This window comes from Loxodonta africana, chromosome 4 (genome assembly GCF_030014295.1).
Source record: "Loxodonta africana isolate mLoxAfr1 chromosome 4, mLoxAfr1.hap2, whole genome shotgun sequence".
In the NCBI taxonomy this organism is placed as follows: domain Eukaryota; kingdom Metazoa; phylum Chordata; class Mammalia; order Proboscidea; family Elephantidae; genus Loxodonta; species Loxodonta africana.
In genome coordinates this window covers 93,632,369-93,645,752 of record NC_087345.1, presented here as the reverse complement: position 1 = coordinate 93,645,752, position 13,384 = coordinate 93,632,369, and the positions used below count along the sequence as shown (strand labels likewise).

General features: G+C 39.3%; 1 pseudogene; it reads left to right on the top strand.

Annotated features, from left to right (window-relative positions):
* The first annotated feature begins 10,877 nt into the window (after positions 1 to 10,877).
* Positions 10,878 to 12,270, top strand: LOC100665188 (olfactory receptor 8S1-like; annotated as a pseudogene).
* The last annotated feature ends 1,114 nt before the right edge of the window (positions 12,271 to 13,384 follow it).

Genomic DNA, 13,384 nt, shown 5'->3' with positions numbered 1-13,384 from the left:
ATATTGTGTCCTAAACTTTTTGTTTGAATTAATGTGTGTTAGAAAAGATTTTATAGAAAGAAAATAGCCTGGGTCTCTGAAGAAAGAAAAACAAAGACTTGAGCTTCATGGGGTACAGGATAAAGCGTAATGGTGGGGGGACTCTGAAGATAGGCAGAAATTCATAAATGTGGCCAACAATTTACCAGGTATGCTAGTTTTCTATCACTTCCTTAACAAATCACCACAAACTTAGTGGCTTAAAACATCATCCATTTATTATTTCACAGCTCCATAGATCAAAAGTAGTCCAGACTCAGAGTCTCACAAGGCTGAAATCAAGGTGTTGGCTAGGCTGGGCTCTTTTGGAGCCTCTGGGGAACAATCTGCTTCTAAGCTCATTCAGGTTGTTGGTAGTATTCAGTTTCTTACAACTGAAGGTCTCGGGTGCCTGATTCCTTGTTGGATGTTGACTGAGAGCTGCTGTCTGCTCCTAAAGGCCACCCACACGCCTTCTTACAGTACTCCTCACATGACCCCTTTCACCTTCAAAAGAGCATCAGTCCTTCTAATGTTTCAAATCTCTCTGACGTCTCTTTATGCTAACAGCTGGAGAAAACATTCCCCTTTTAGAGGTCTCATTTGATTACATTAGGCTCTCCTGGATGATCTGTTAAAGTCAACTGAGTTGGAGCTTTAACTACATCTGCAAAATCCCTTCATAGCAGTACCTAGATTAGTGTTTTACTGAGTCACGAGGGAATGGGAATCTTGGGAGGGGGCATCTTAAGAATTCTGCCTACCACAACAGCTCACATAAAGGTGAGACTCCTACCACAGGAATATAGGATAAAAGAGATTAAACCCAGAATGATAAGGAGGGGCAGACAGTCGAGGAGAGAAGGAATAATGAGAGATATGGACAGAGGAGGGATTCAATAAGAACAAATAGTGGTAAGGAAGGAATCACAAAACCCAAACCAAACCCATTGCCATCTAGTAAATTCCTACTAATAGTGACCCTATAGGATGGAGAAGAAATGCCCCATAGGATTTCCAAGGCTGTAAATCTTTTCAGAAGCAGACTGCCACATCTTTCTCCCTCAGACTGGCTCGTGGGTTTGAATGGTCAACTGAATCGTCAGCTTTTCAGTTAGCAGCCAAACTCTTAACCACTGCACCACCAGGGCTCCTTAGTCACTCTTGAGAGGGATGTAATTGAAAACTGTCAAATACAGAATAAGTATGGATCAAAGGAATTCACTGCACCCATGCTTGGGCCTGATTGTGAAAGACAGAATTTTGCCCTGAGCTTTATAATGGCCCAAGGTAGAGAAATATTACCCTGTGCAAGGCCCACGGTGCTTTCTTTCAAATTATGGACACCTTGGAAGAACTCTGGGAGACTTGGGTGCCAGGCCTAGTATAAACCATTACCAGTTGCTGCCAAGTCAATTCCGACTCATAGCAACCCTATAGGACAGAGTAGAACTGCCCCATAGGATTTCCAAGGAGCACCTCGAGGATTCCAACTGCTGACCTTTTTAGGTTAGCAGGCGAAGCTCTTAACCACTACACCACCAGGGTTTCCAGGCCTAATAGAGAGCCTTCCTTTTCCTCTTCTTCCTTCTCTTCCTGCATGTCTGCCTCTTAGCATCTCTGTGCCCACCCAGTGTCCTCAAACTCAAACAACCTTCTGCCAAAATCCTTTGACTTGTCTCCTAAGAGATACTTGCCTAAAACCCATTTTGGAAATAACTCTTGTTGTAAAACATTTTCTTAAAATCTATATTTGTCAAATTTTAGAATTTCATATAAGATAAACATGTGTCAGCGCTTTACAACATTTTGTTTCATTTTTCAATCTGTTTTCCTGCTTTACTTCTTTAGGGAGTATATTAGTTATCTAGAGTGGGTTAGTGCTAGTTAGCTAGTGCTGGTATCACAGAAATACTACAAGTGGATGGCTTTAACAAACAGGAAGTTATTCTCTCACAGTCTAGGAGGCCAGAAGTCCAAATTCAGGGTGCCAGCTCCAGGGAAAGGCTTTCTCTCTTTGTCTGCTCCAGGGGAGTGTCCTTGTCATAACTCTTCCCCTGGTCTTGGAGCTTCTTAGCACACGGACACACTACCCTCTTGGCTCTGCTTTCTTGGTGGTAGGCAGTCCACCTGTGTCTCTGCCTGCGTCTGTCCTTTATATCTCAAAAGAAATTGACTCAAAATACCACTTAATCTTGTAAATTGAGTCCTGCCTCACTAGCACAATTGCCTCTAATCCTGCCTTATTAACATCATAGAGATAGGATTTATAACACACAGGAAAATCACATCAGATGACAAAATGGTGGACAATCACTCAGTACTGGGAATCATGGCCCAACCAGTTTGACACACATTTTGGGGGGGACACAATTCAATTTATAACAGATGGGTTTTGGTCAATTTTTCTGTACCCTTTATTAGCATATTTTCACAACTTTTATGAAATTGTCAGTATTCATTTGTGATCCACTACATCTTTTAGGAAGATACTTGTCTTCTTTTTCTTATTACTCATACTCATACGTCTTTTTTACTTTATGTAATTTTATGATACAAAATACCAAAAAAAATTTTTAAGAACCAAACCTGTTGCTGTCCAGTGAACTCTGACTCATAGTGGCCCTATAGGACAAAGTGGAACAACCTCATAGGGTTTCAAGGAGCAGTTGGTGGATTCAAACTGCCAACCTTTGGGATAGCAGCCTGAGCTCTTAACCACCGTACCACCAGGGCTCCATAACACAAAATAGTGGTATAAATATGTATTCCTGTGTGTTAGCTATTATTACTCCCATTATTTTACAGTAAGAATAAAAATTTGTGATGGATATATTAGAGCATTTTAAATTCCAATGAGCTTTCTCACTCTTTTAAATCATAAAAGATTATTAAATTATAACACTAATATTTTCCATGTGTAAATATTAAATAATAAAATATTATTACTCAGAGATACAGGTGTATTTTTACCCTACAAATTTTTCTACAGAAAGTGTTTTGTGTACACTTTTGGAAATTTTGTAGATAATATTAACAGACTACCATTTGTCCTTAGAATTATATCATATCATTTCCCATTGCTTGTAATTTTGAAAGTCTAATTTTCAGCAATTATCCAGTTTAATTAAGCAAACAAGGCAAATTTGATATAATAATCCCATTATTATTAGATATGTTTTCAGCCTTTTACCATTAAAAAAATAATAATAATACCATTTCTTTATTCACTATTTGTCGAGTTGTTCCAAATTGTACCTAGGGCAAAATTTCACAGTAATGAGCAATATTTCATTAAACAATTTTGAGCATCAAGTTTTCTATATTTAGAACTGTTCCTGAAATCTGAATAACTGGGTGAAAGGTTATGAATACTAGTAAGTTCTTGATACTGTTCAGTTTGAGACAGAACTAAAACACTCTAAGTAGTAAATCCAACAGACTCATAGCTTTTGTTTTTACTGCCTGTAGGAGAAGAAAGAAATTCCATTTTTCTCGTTCTGGCTTAAGAAACAAATATCAAAAGTTCATATACCTTTGAAAAGCACAACGTTACTCTCAATTTTATTACTAAGGCAACAAACCTTTAAATAAGACGGCTGATTGGAATTAGAGACCTTCAAAAGTTTTAAAAAAGAGCAGCAATCTCTCACGTTCTGGAGGCTTACGAGGACACTTTCACAACACAGAATAGTATCTGCTTTTCTGCCACTGGAAGTTAAGAACTATTTTCTGCTTCTCATCTTGCTGAGGTTTCTGTCACCAGCCATGAGAGGGCCTAAATTTTTAAACTCAAGAGCTGAAATAATTTAGTTAAAAGGAAGCTCAAAACTTCTAAAATGAAAAGAAAATGGGAAGAATGGAATTTCTGACAAAATGAATATGAACCATGCAACAATGCAAAATTGTTGCTCCCAAAGCAACACATCTTATATTTGAATCTGCATGAGATCCTTTCTCTCTTGTACATAAAATTCCCTTTTTCAGTGCGCACAACTGTTTGAAATCTGGGTTAGAAAATTTGTAAGTCATCTGTTAAGCTATAATTTATGCAATATTTGAATGTTATTGCTATAGATGAAATTTATTTCCAGCACCACCTATCTTTATTACACTTCCCCCTATATTCTGATGTAAATGTAGTCTTTGTTTTCAATTTACTGCAACTTCACAACTTCTTTATGGATGTAGTTTGAAACTGGGAATAAATGCTGTCTCAGGAATATAGCTTGAGCACTCCTTGTTAATAAGATCGCCACCCATAGTCTGCTGTTGCTGTTTTTAGGTGACATTGAGTCTGTTCCGACTCATAGCAAACCTATATACAACATAATGAAACACTGCCCAGTTCTGCGCCATGCTCACAATCATTATTATGCTTAAAACCATTGTTGCAGCCACTGTGTCAGTCTACCTCGTTGAGTGTCTTCCTCTTTTTCACTGACCCTGTATTTACCAAGCATGATGTCCTTGTCCAGAAACTGATCCTTCCTGACAACATGTCCGAAGTATGTGAGACGTATTCTTGCCATTCTTGCTCCTAAGGAGCATTCTGGTTGTACTTCTTCCAAGACAGATTTGTTCATTCTTTTGGCAGTCCACGGTATATTCAATATTCTTCATCAACATCACAATTCAAAGGCGTCAATTCTTCTTCAGTCTTCCTTATTCATTGCCTAGCTTTCATATGCATATGAGGCAATTGAAAACATCATGGTTTGAGTCAGGCGTGTCTTAGTCTTCAAGGTGACATCTTTGCTTTCAAACACTTGAAAGAGGTCTTTTGCAGCAGATTTGCCCAATGCAATGCGTCTTTTCGTTTCTTGACTCCTGCTTCCGTGGGTGTTGATTGTGGATTCAAGTAAAATGAAATCCTTGACAACTTTAATCTTTTCTCTGTTTATCATGATGTTGCTTGTTGGTCCAGCTGTGAGGATTTTTGTCTTCTTTATGTCGAGGTATAATCCATATTGAAGACTGTGGTCCTTGATCTTTATCAGTAAGTGCTTCAAGTCCTCTTTACTTTCAGCAAGCAAAGTCATCTGCATGACGTGGGCTGTTAATGAGTCTTCCTGTAATCCTGATGACCCACTCTTCTTCATATGGTCCAGCTTCTCAGATTATTTGCTCAGCATACAGGTTGAATAGGTATGGTGAAAAGATACAACCCTGATGCACACATTTCCTGACTTTAAACCATGAAGTATCCCCTTGTTCTGTTCAAACAACTGTGTCTTGATTTATGTACAGGTTCCTGGTGAGCACAGTAAGTGTTGTGGAATTCCCTTCTGCTACCTAATGTGTAATGTAGACCTTATGACTCTATAGGACTATATTTCTAATGATCAAAACCTCTCAGTACTAAACAGGTTCAGAGATGGTCAGGTAGTTACTGACTTCTAAAGAGTTAGCTGGGTCTTTGAGCTTTCTAATAGGGCACACAATCCCATTTGACAGGAACATTCATGTCAGGCATATTGGAACGTATCCTTTACTGAGGGTTAGAAGATGATGCATAGAAATGGTGATAAAAAAGCCATGCTAACTGTGTAACCTCTGTTACTAAGCATAAGCTTGCACAAATGAAAAAAGATGCATTTGTAATTTATCATATCTTCTTCCTTAAAGATGCAAGTTTTACCCAGAAACACAGTGATATTAAAATGTTCAAAGGTCACATTTACAGTGCAGCTAAGATTATTAATACAAGCACTGGTTCCATAAATCCAACCATCATTGCATGGTAAAATAATCCTGAGACATCATTTGCTAAATGCAAAGCAGGTACCCCATATTATCAATTCCACATGATAAAATTAATTCATAATCCAGATAGTTGGGGGAGTTTTCACACATATTGTGAAAAACAGTTCTCAGCCTGTCTATTTTCAAAGCCCACCAGACTTCAGGGTTTACAGTAAGAGCTTCAACTCTAAGGTTCTACGGCCTATGTCTGTGAGAATCTCTCAGGGCTTGTAGGACTAGGGCTTTATAACTCTTCTAGATAATGAGTTTAAAGTTTGGGATCAGACTGTGACCTTGGGGACTACAGCTCTCTTACACTGCTGAGTCCCACCAGCTCCACCAGCCAATTTGGCTTCCCTTCTGCTATATTATCTCTGCTTCACTAATATTCTTTGTGAAGTACGTACACTCACAAAGGCAGCTAAATGAAGAGAAGCCTCAGTAAACTGGTCAGGGATGACAGAAGTCTCTCATACACGTCTTTTCAGAGTTTGAGTGCTTTCTCACTGTATTTAGTGAGTCAGAGTGACAGGACCAAGAAACATTCCAGACCATATGTGTCCGTAAGCTTTTCATCTGGAATGGTCTGTTTTTCTTCCCTCACTGTGGCTTGTAAATAGGAAGAACTAATGTCTGTGCTTGCTGTAGTTAAGCTAGAGAAATATTGGTTTTCCTGTGTATGGTGAACACCTGGCCAAAGAGGACTTTTTATACCAAGGTAAGACTAGTCAAAAGATAAATTTTGTGGCAGAAAAAAAGAAGTCCATGATTCCTATAACAATTTCCTCTCATTCCCATCTGCAAAATTTCAGGTTCTTATTTTATCTAGATGTGTATGTCTGACTCTCTCTGGCAACTCCTTTTATTTTGACTTATCACGTTTTTGTTTTTTTTTTTTTTCTGGAGACTGAATTTCACACCCTAAAAGCTTCATGAATTTTTTCTACCTGTACGGCCCTTGTCCTCAGCTGCTCATAGCTGTCTTCATGTTGAGTTCATTGGTTATAAAATCTGCACTCACCTGGGAAGCTAAGACCAACAGCTGAGAGGTGTCAAGTCTGGATGAGAGTGGGGAAAAGTGCATCAGAGTTGACAGTAAGATTTTCATGACCTAGGATCCTCCTCCTCTTCTAAACCCAAAATGCATGTGCTAGAGGTAGTTTATTTTTCTGTGATTATTAACCACCACATGGACTCTGGTCACCAAAAATATTAGTAGTAAAAAGAGGTGGGAGAAGAACAAGATCACCAGGGAGGTTTTATGAGGAAAACATTGAGTAGGAGAAGTTTGACTTCCAAGCATACTGACCTCAAGCACTGGCACCTATTTCAGGTACCCCGGGATACCCAGACCTTTATACTCTCTTCAGTGTCTTCTTTCTATTCCCTATGCCTTCCAGTGTTAGGCCTGTCTCTCATTCTGTCTTCATTAATCTATCTAGTCATTTATTCAATTAACTAATATTTTCTGTGTGATTACATGGAATAAATTGTGAGATACTTCTCCTTGAAGCATCCTCAGTAACCTGTCTCCTTGGAAATGATATAAAATCTTTGTGTCTAAAGGAGTGCTTTTTTTCTCAGAATTGATTGAATTTTAGGTTTAGACACCTATTAATTTAAGTGAGATGAGCTCACAGTGGTGCAAATAGACAGTGAAAATTATTTGGGATTATTCTTAAAATGACCCCCAAAAATACAATCTCTTGCTCCATTTCTCTTTAAGATGAATTCTGACATAAAACCAAACCAAAACCAAACCCAGTGCCGTCGAGTCGATTCCTACTCATAGCGACCCTATAGGGCAGAGTAGAACTGCCCCATAGAGTTCCCAAGTCTGACATAGACACATACAAAATACCAAGAAATGACCTGCTTGAGAAGTGCACAAACACAGCTCTCTAGGCAAATTGGTGAATCACACACCTTATTAGGAGGATCACTTTGGGTTACACATTTTATCCTCTGCTTTTCTCTAAATAAGCACCCAAACTTCCCTTCTGTTTCCCTTTAGCTGAGTTTCAAAAAGGACATTTGACTTTGATGTGAATTGAATCCACTGTTTCCCCCCTGGCAAGGTAAGTGAACAGAATTTTGAAATTTGTATTTACTTTTCACCACAATTATGAAATGAAGGCCTGTCTTTACTCGGTCACAGTCAGAGGATCTTTGTTGGGGGCCCGAATGAGGCAATCATGATATCCCACAATTTAAGCTTCTGCCTGCCTTGCTGATGGGTTTTGTGAATACTCAGCATAGGATGGAGATTTTCAAATATTGGATCTATAACTCACACCTTCACCAAAATCCTTTGGATATGCTGAAGTTTTCTCAGGCTAAGTGCTAGGAACAAAAATGGGATTGTAGCCAGGTCTTCACTGAGAGTAAACCTGGAAAAATTACATCAAATAGTTAATCAAATTCAGAGAGTAAATTCCAAATTGTGATAAATTTTCCATTAAAGAGAATGGATTCGATTCACTATTTTACTTTAGTACTGAGAATACAGACAATTTCAACAAGATTTTATAAACTCAAAGATAGAAAAGGTTGACTTTCAATTTGGTCATTCATCTTCACTGCAGAATCTGAATTAATTTGGGATGTTACGCTGGACTGCAAATTACTCACCAGACAGGACCGAGCGAAAACCTCAACTTGGGTTCTAATACAGCTTTGGAATATGGAAACTTATCTAAACACTAAACATGAAAAGTGGGGAAATCCTTGGTGAGCAGGAATTGAGACATTGGCTAGCCCAGCAGGAATAGCGTTTTTTTTGGATCAGTTGAATTGTCAAGACCAATGTCATATTCTTTGGTATCAAGTGAAAGATGAGTCATTCAAGGCAGATTCAGAATTCAAGTGGGCAGGCCAAGATTATTGTTACCATTCAAGTTAAGAGGACTCATGAAGACATAGAGTCTGAGTGTATCATGGTGGGTCAGGTTTCAAGTTAGAAATTTAAAAAAAAAATTAACTATTAAGGGAATTCAGCCCTGGATTCAATTCTAAAAACAAGACAAATAAGTACATTCACACGACAGTTCAGCAAAAGTTAAGCAAGCTTTTCCACTCAATCTATTTTAAGTAGGGGGCTTTGCACAAAGTAAACCATAAATATTTGAATAACTAGATAAATTTAAAAAATTAAACTAATGCATGAATGAACAAAGAGAAACATAGATGGATAGATGGCTGAATTGACAGAAGGGATAAAGGAGTGAATAAATGAAAGACAGATTGCAAAATTAATGGATAAATTATAAAGTGGATAGATGATAAGTGTTACAGTTTTAAATAACCTTCTCGGTGTAGACAGAACGAACTGGTTGGTGTGAGCTGCTCCCTGAGGGAAAGAAACCTTTATGTTGTGGTTGGTGCAGCAGAAGATAAGTCTTCTGCAAGCCCTTCACAGGTACTACAAAATGAGCCCTGACCCTATATTTCCTTTCCTTTCTCTACCTTTCCCAGTCTCCTCCAAGCTTTGTTTATTTCTGAATTCAAGCTTGAAATATTCCTTAAGAAGAAGCACACATGATGTGTCCTACTTGCTTCATCTTTTTACTCTTTCTACATTTAACAAATATGGATTAAGATCCATCATGTACCTCTCATTATGATACCTGTTGAGGAAGCTAAGGTGATATAGATGATTGGATTCCAATCCCTATCTCCCAGGAACAGGCAACTTGATTGGAGAAAACAGAAATACCACTAACACATTCTTCTAATAGCCAGAGCAAGATAGATCTACAAGTGAATGCACAAAAGAGTTTAGGGAGTAAGTGTTGAATACAATATACAATGGAGAAAATCAGACAAGCTTAAGAAAATGGGTGTCAGGTGGAAAGAGTGTGAAAAAAAAAAAAAAGCAGGAAAAAAAGGTACTGTAGCTACACAGACCTAGGATGAATATAAGGCTTATCCACCCATTTACTCAATCAACACCAGCAAGTTACTGCTGCACTTTCAGCCTAAGTTTCCTTATTCTAAAATCAAGATTATGCTGCCTTCATAGTTTTGTTGTAATCTTCAAAAAGGTAAAAAGCCAAATGTTTACTGATACCTAGAACATAACTGACACCAAAGAAATGATAGATGTCATTATTTTCTGTATCTTTGAGACAGAGAAGGAGGTAATCAAGATAGATGTAATGGAGGAGGTAGAAATTGTGGTGAGGACTGAAGAGTAAGTAAGATTTGGGTTGGGATCTGAAAGGCAGAAAATTTTAGCAGGGTATAAACTGATGTCAAAGCATAGTAACAGCAAAGTACGGAGGGCATTAGGGGAAATCTGGTCTGAACAAGTGGTGCATCTAAAGCATTGATTCTCCTGCCTAAAAGCACGTTAAAATCACCTGGAAAGCTTTCTAAACTACTTATCTCCAGGACCCACACAAGTAAATCAGGATCTCTGTAGATGGAGATGTCACTACAAAGATTCGTTAAACCTGAAATGCCAACCTCTTCATTCAGTAGGAACTGTGAACTCACACTGTGGAATGGTAGAATAAGCTCTTGCCTTAGGGTCATACAGAGTGTATGTACCAGGGATGGGTTATCCAAAAGGCAAGATAAGCATGGTGATTACTTTGCTTACCAGATCATCTGTAGTGAACAATTTCACATTTTTTCACTACATCAAAGATTCTGTTTCTAGATATGGCTGGCATTTGTCTCTATCCCAACCCCACAGCATCTTCCTACAGAATCAAAGCCTCTTTTTAATTTACAACCCCTGACAGAGGCAGATGATCCAGTAAACAAGGTAAGCACAGGGTTACTTGTGCTTACTTACTAATCTGTAGTGAACAATTTCATTACAGATGATCTGGTAAGCAAGGTAAGCACCATGCTTACCTTGCTTATTGGATATTCTGCCTCTGGATATATATGTGTGTTGCTCAAATTGGAGAACTGAACAAGTTTTATCAATTTTGAGCCTCAGTTTTTTTTTAACTGTTATCATTTAGATTTATCAATCCTTATCCCCACTCTCCATCACACATTTCAAATAACCAAATATATTAGAAACACATAAAGAGTTTGAATATAATAAATAGTCATGTTATCAAGAATTAATACTGAACATTGCAAGTTTTTGAGTGGGATGTGAAACACTGTGTAACTGAGGAAAACAAAGATGATCAAAAATGCTTCTCCAGGAAGTTTTCAGAAACAAAGGTGACCAGAAGAGTTGCAGGAAAGAAGCAAGGGCTAGTTCAAGGAGGTGGAACCAATTAGTCATGGACTAGTCTGAAGAATTTTATGATTTTCTCCAGAGTCATTTGTGCTAGAGCAGTCACAAGAGGAAGGAGCCACATGATTCAAGAGTTGTGTAGCCAGCAATTGGGTGAGGGAAGGTATTCTGGGGAGGGAAGCAGAGTAAATTAGAAATCCATAAAAAAGGTGAGTGGCTGAAGAGGGAGATATGTAAACACAGAAGGCATGAGGGCTGGTGAATACTCCACCCTTCTTTCAGTGTTTATGCCAGAGGAACAGCTTCTGTAATGGCCTTAAGAAACAACAGCATCATCACTGAGTTCATCCTCCTTGGACTGTCTGCTGACCACCACATCCAAATTCTACTCTTTGTGCTCTTCCTGGGGATTTACCTCATGACCATGATGGGGAACCTGATGATGCTGCTGGTGATCAGAGTTGATTCTTATCTCCACTTACCCATGTACTTCTTCCTAAGTCACCTCTCTTTCATAGATATTTGTTTATCTTCAGTCATTGTGCCCAAGATGCTAGAGAACCTCCTGTCTCAGAAGAAATCGATCTCAGTAGAGGGCTGTCTGGCTCAGGTCTTCTTTGTATTTGCCACCGGAGGGACTGAAGCCTGTCTGCTCTCGGTGATGGCCTATGACCGTTATGCTGCTTGCTATCTGCTACCCTTTGATCTATGGACAGATCATGAGTAAACAGATGTGTTGTGGTCTGGTGTGGGCCTCATGGGGATTGGGCTTCCTGGACTCTCTCATCAATATCTTCCTGGCTTGGAATTTGGACTTCTGTGAAGCTCATGTCATGCCTCACTTTAGCTGTGAACTGCCTTCTCTATTCTCTCTGTCCTGCTCTGATGTCTCCGCCAACATTGCAGTCATGATCTGCTCTGCCATCCTGCATGCCCTTGGAACCCTACTCTTGATCTTCTTCTCTTATGCACGCATTATCTCCACCATCCTGAGCATCAGTTCCACCACAGGCAGAAGCCAGGCCTTCTCCACCTGCTCCTCCCACCTCACTGCAGTGAGCTTCTTCTACGGATCTGCTTTTCTTTGCTATCTAATGCCAACCTTGAGTTCCTCATTGGAATTTGTTTTTTCCATGCAGTACAGTGTGGTAACTCCCCTAGTAAATCCCCTTGTCTATAGCCTGAAGAACAAGGAAGTAAAAGCATCTCTGAAAAGAATATTGCAAAAAGGTTTTATAAAAGCTCAAATAACAGAGAACAGGCAGAGACTGAATGGGAAAAGGGACAGAATTGCATCAAAATAGTTGAAAAATAAACATTAAGGAAAATTTTCTTTGTTCATATCAGATATGACAAAATACATTGTAAAGCCTTTTTGAAATGCTTGTGAAAGAGACAAGAGCTACTTACTTGCTTTGGCTCATAACTTAATTTTTTTCAGAAACAGAACAATGGGCCAGGTAATTATTTCAGTCTGGAAGATTTGATTACACACTTATTCTCCTTTTATTTGTGAAATATTTCCATTAGGTTAAACACTAAGAAAATTGTCTATGTCCTGAATTCTTATTTGGATCCACAGTGGCCCAAGACTTAGTGGAAAGCTTTACTGGAGATAAAACAGCCAAGGCCCCTCATAATAGAGAGATGTTGACTGGAGACTCAGGGGTTGGGAGTAGGATTGGAATGAGCTTAAACCAAAGAAGTGCCTGGAGAAAAGGTAGAAGGAGCTAAGAATGGCTGGGACAGGTAGGTATCCTGTTAAGGCAAAGACCTGACTCAGACATTTTTCATACTTCTGCTTCTCCTGGTACCTGCACTTGCAGGGTAGCCAGCAGCCCTACTGGGCCACTGGGGACACTATTGTTAGCACTGATGACCAGGTGTTGAGACCAGGCACCAGGTAATCAAGAAGAAAAATTACAACTGATGTTGGAACTGCCAAAGAAGCACTGCCTTGCCTATGCCAGAACCATATTAGCTGCTTTTCTTTTCCCCACCATTGCTCCCATTGGCTATGTGTCCTAGTTATCTAGTGCTGCTGTAACAGAAATACCACAAGTGGATGGCTTTAACAAAGAGAAATTTATTTTTTCACAGTCTAGTAGGTTACAAGTCCAAATTCAGGGCATCAGCTCCAGGGGAAGGCTCTCTTTCTCTCTCTGAGCTCTGAAGGAAGGCCCTTGTCCTCATTCTTCCCCTGGTCGAGGAGCTTCTCAGGCGCAGGGACCCCGGGTCCAAAGAACGCACTCTGCTCCTTGTGCTGCTTTCTTGGTGGTATGAGGCCCCCAAGTCTCTGCTTGCTTCCCTTTCCTTTTATCTCTTTAGAGACAGAAGGTGGTGTGGGCCACACCCCAGAGAAACTCCCTTTACCTTGGATCAGGGAGGTGACCTGAGTAAGGGTGGTGTTACAATCCC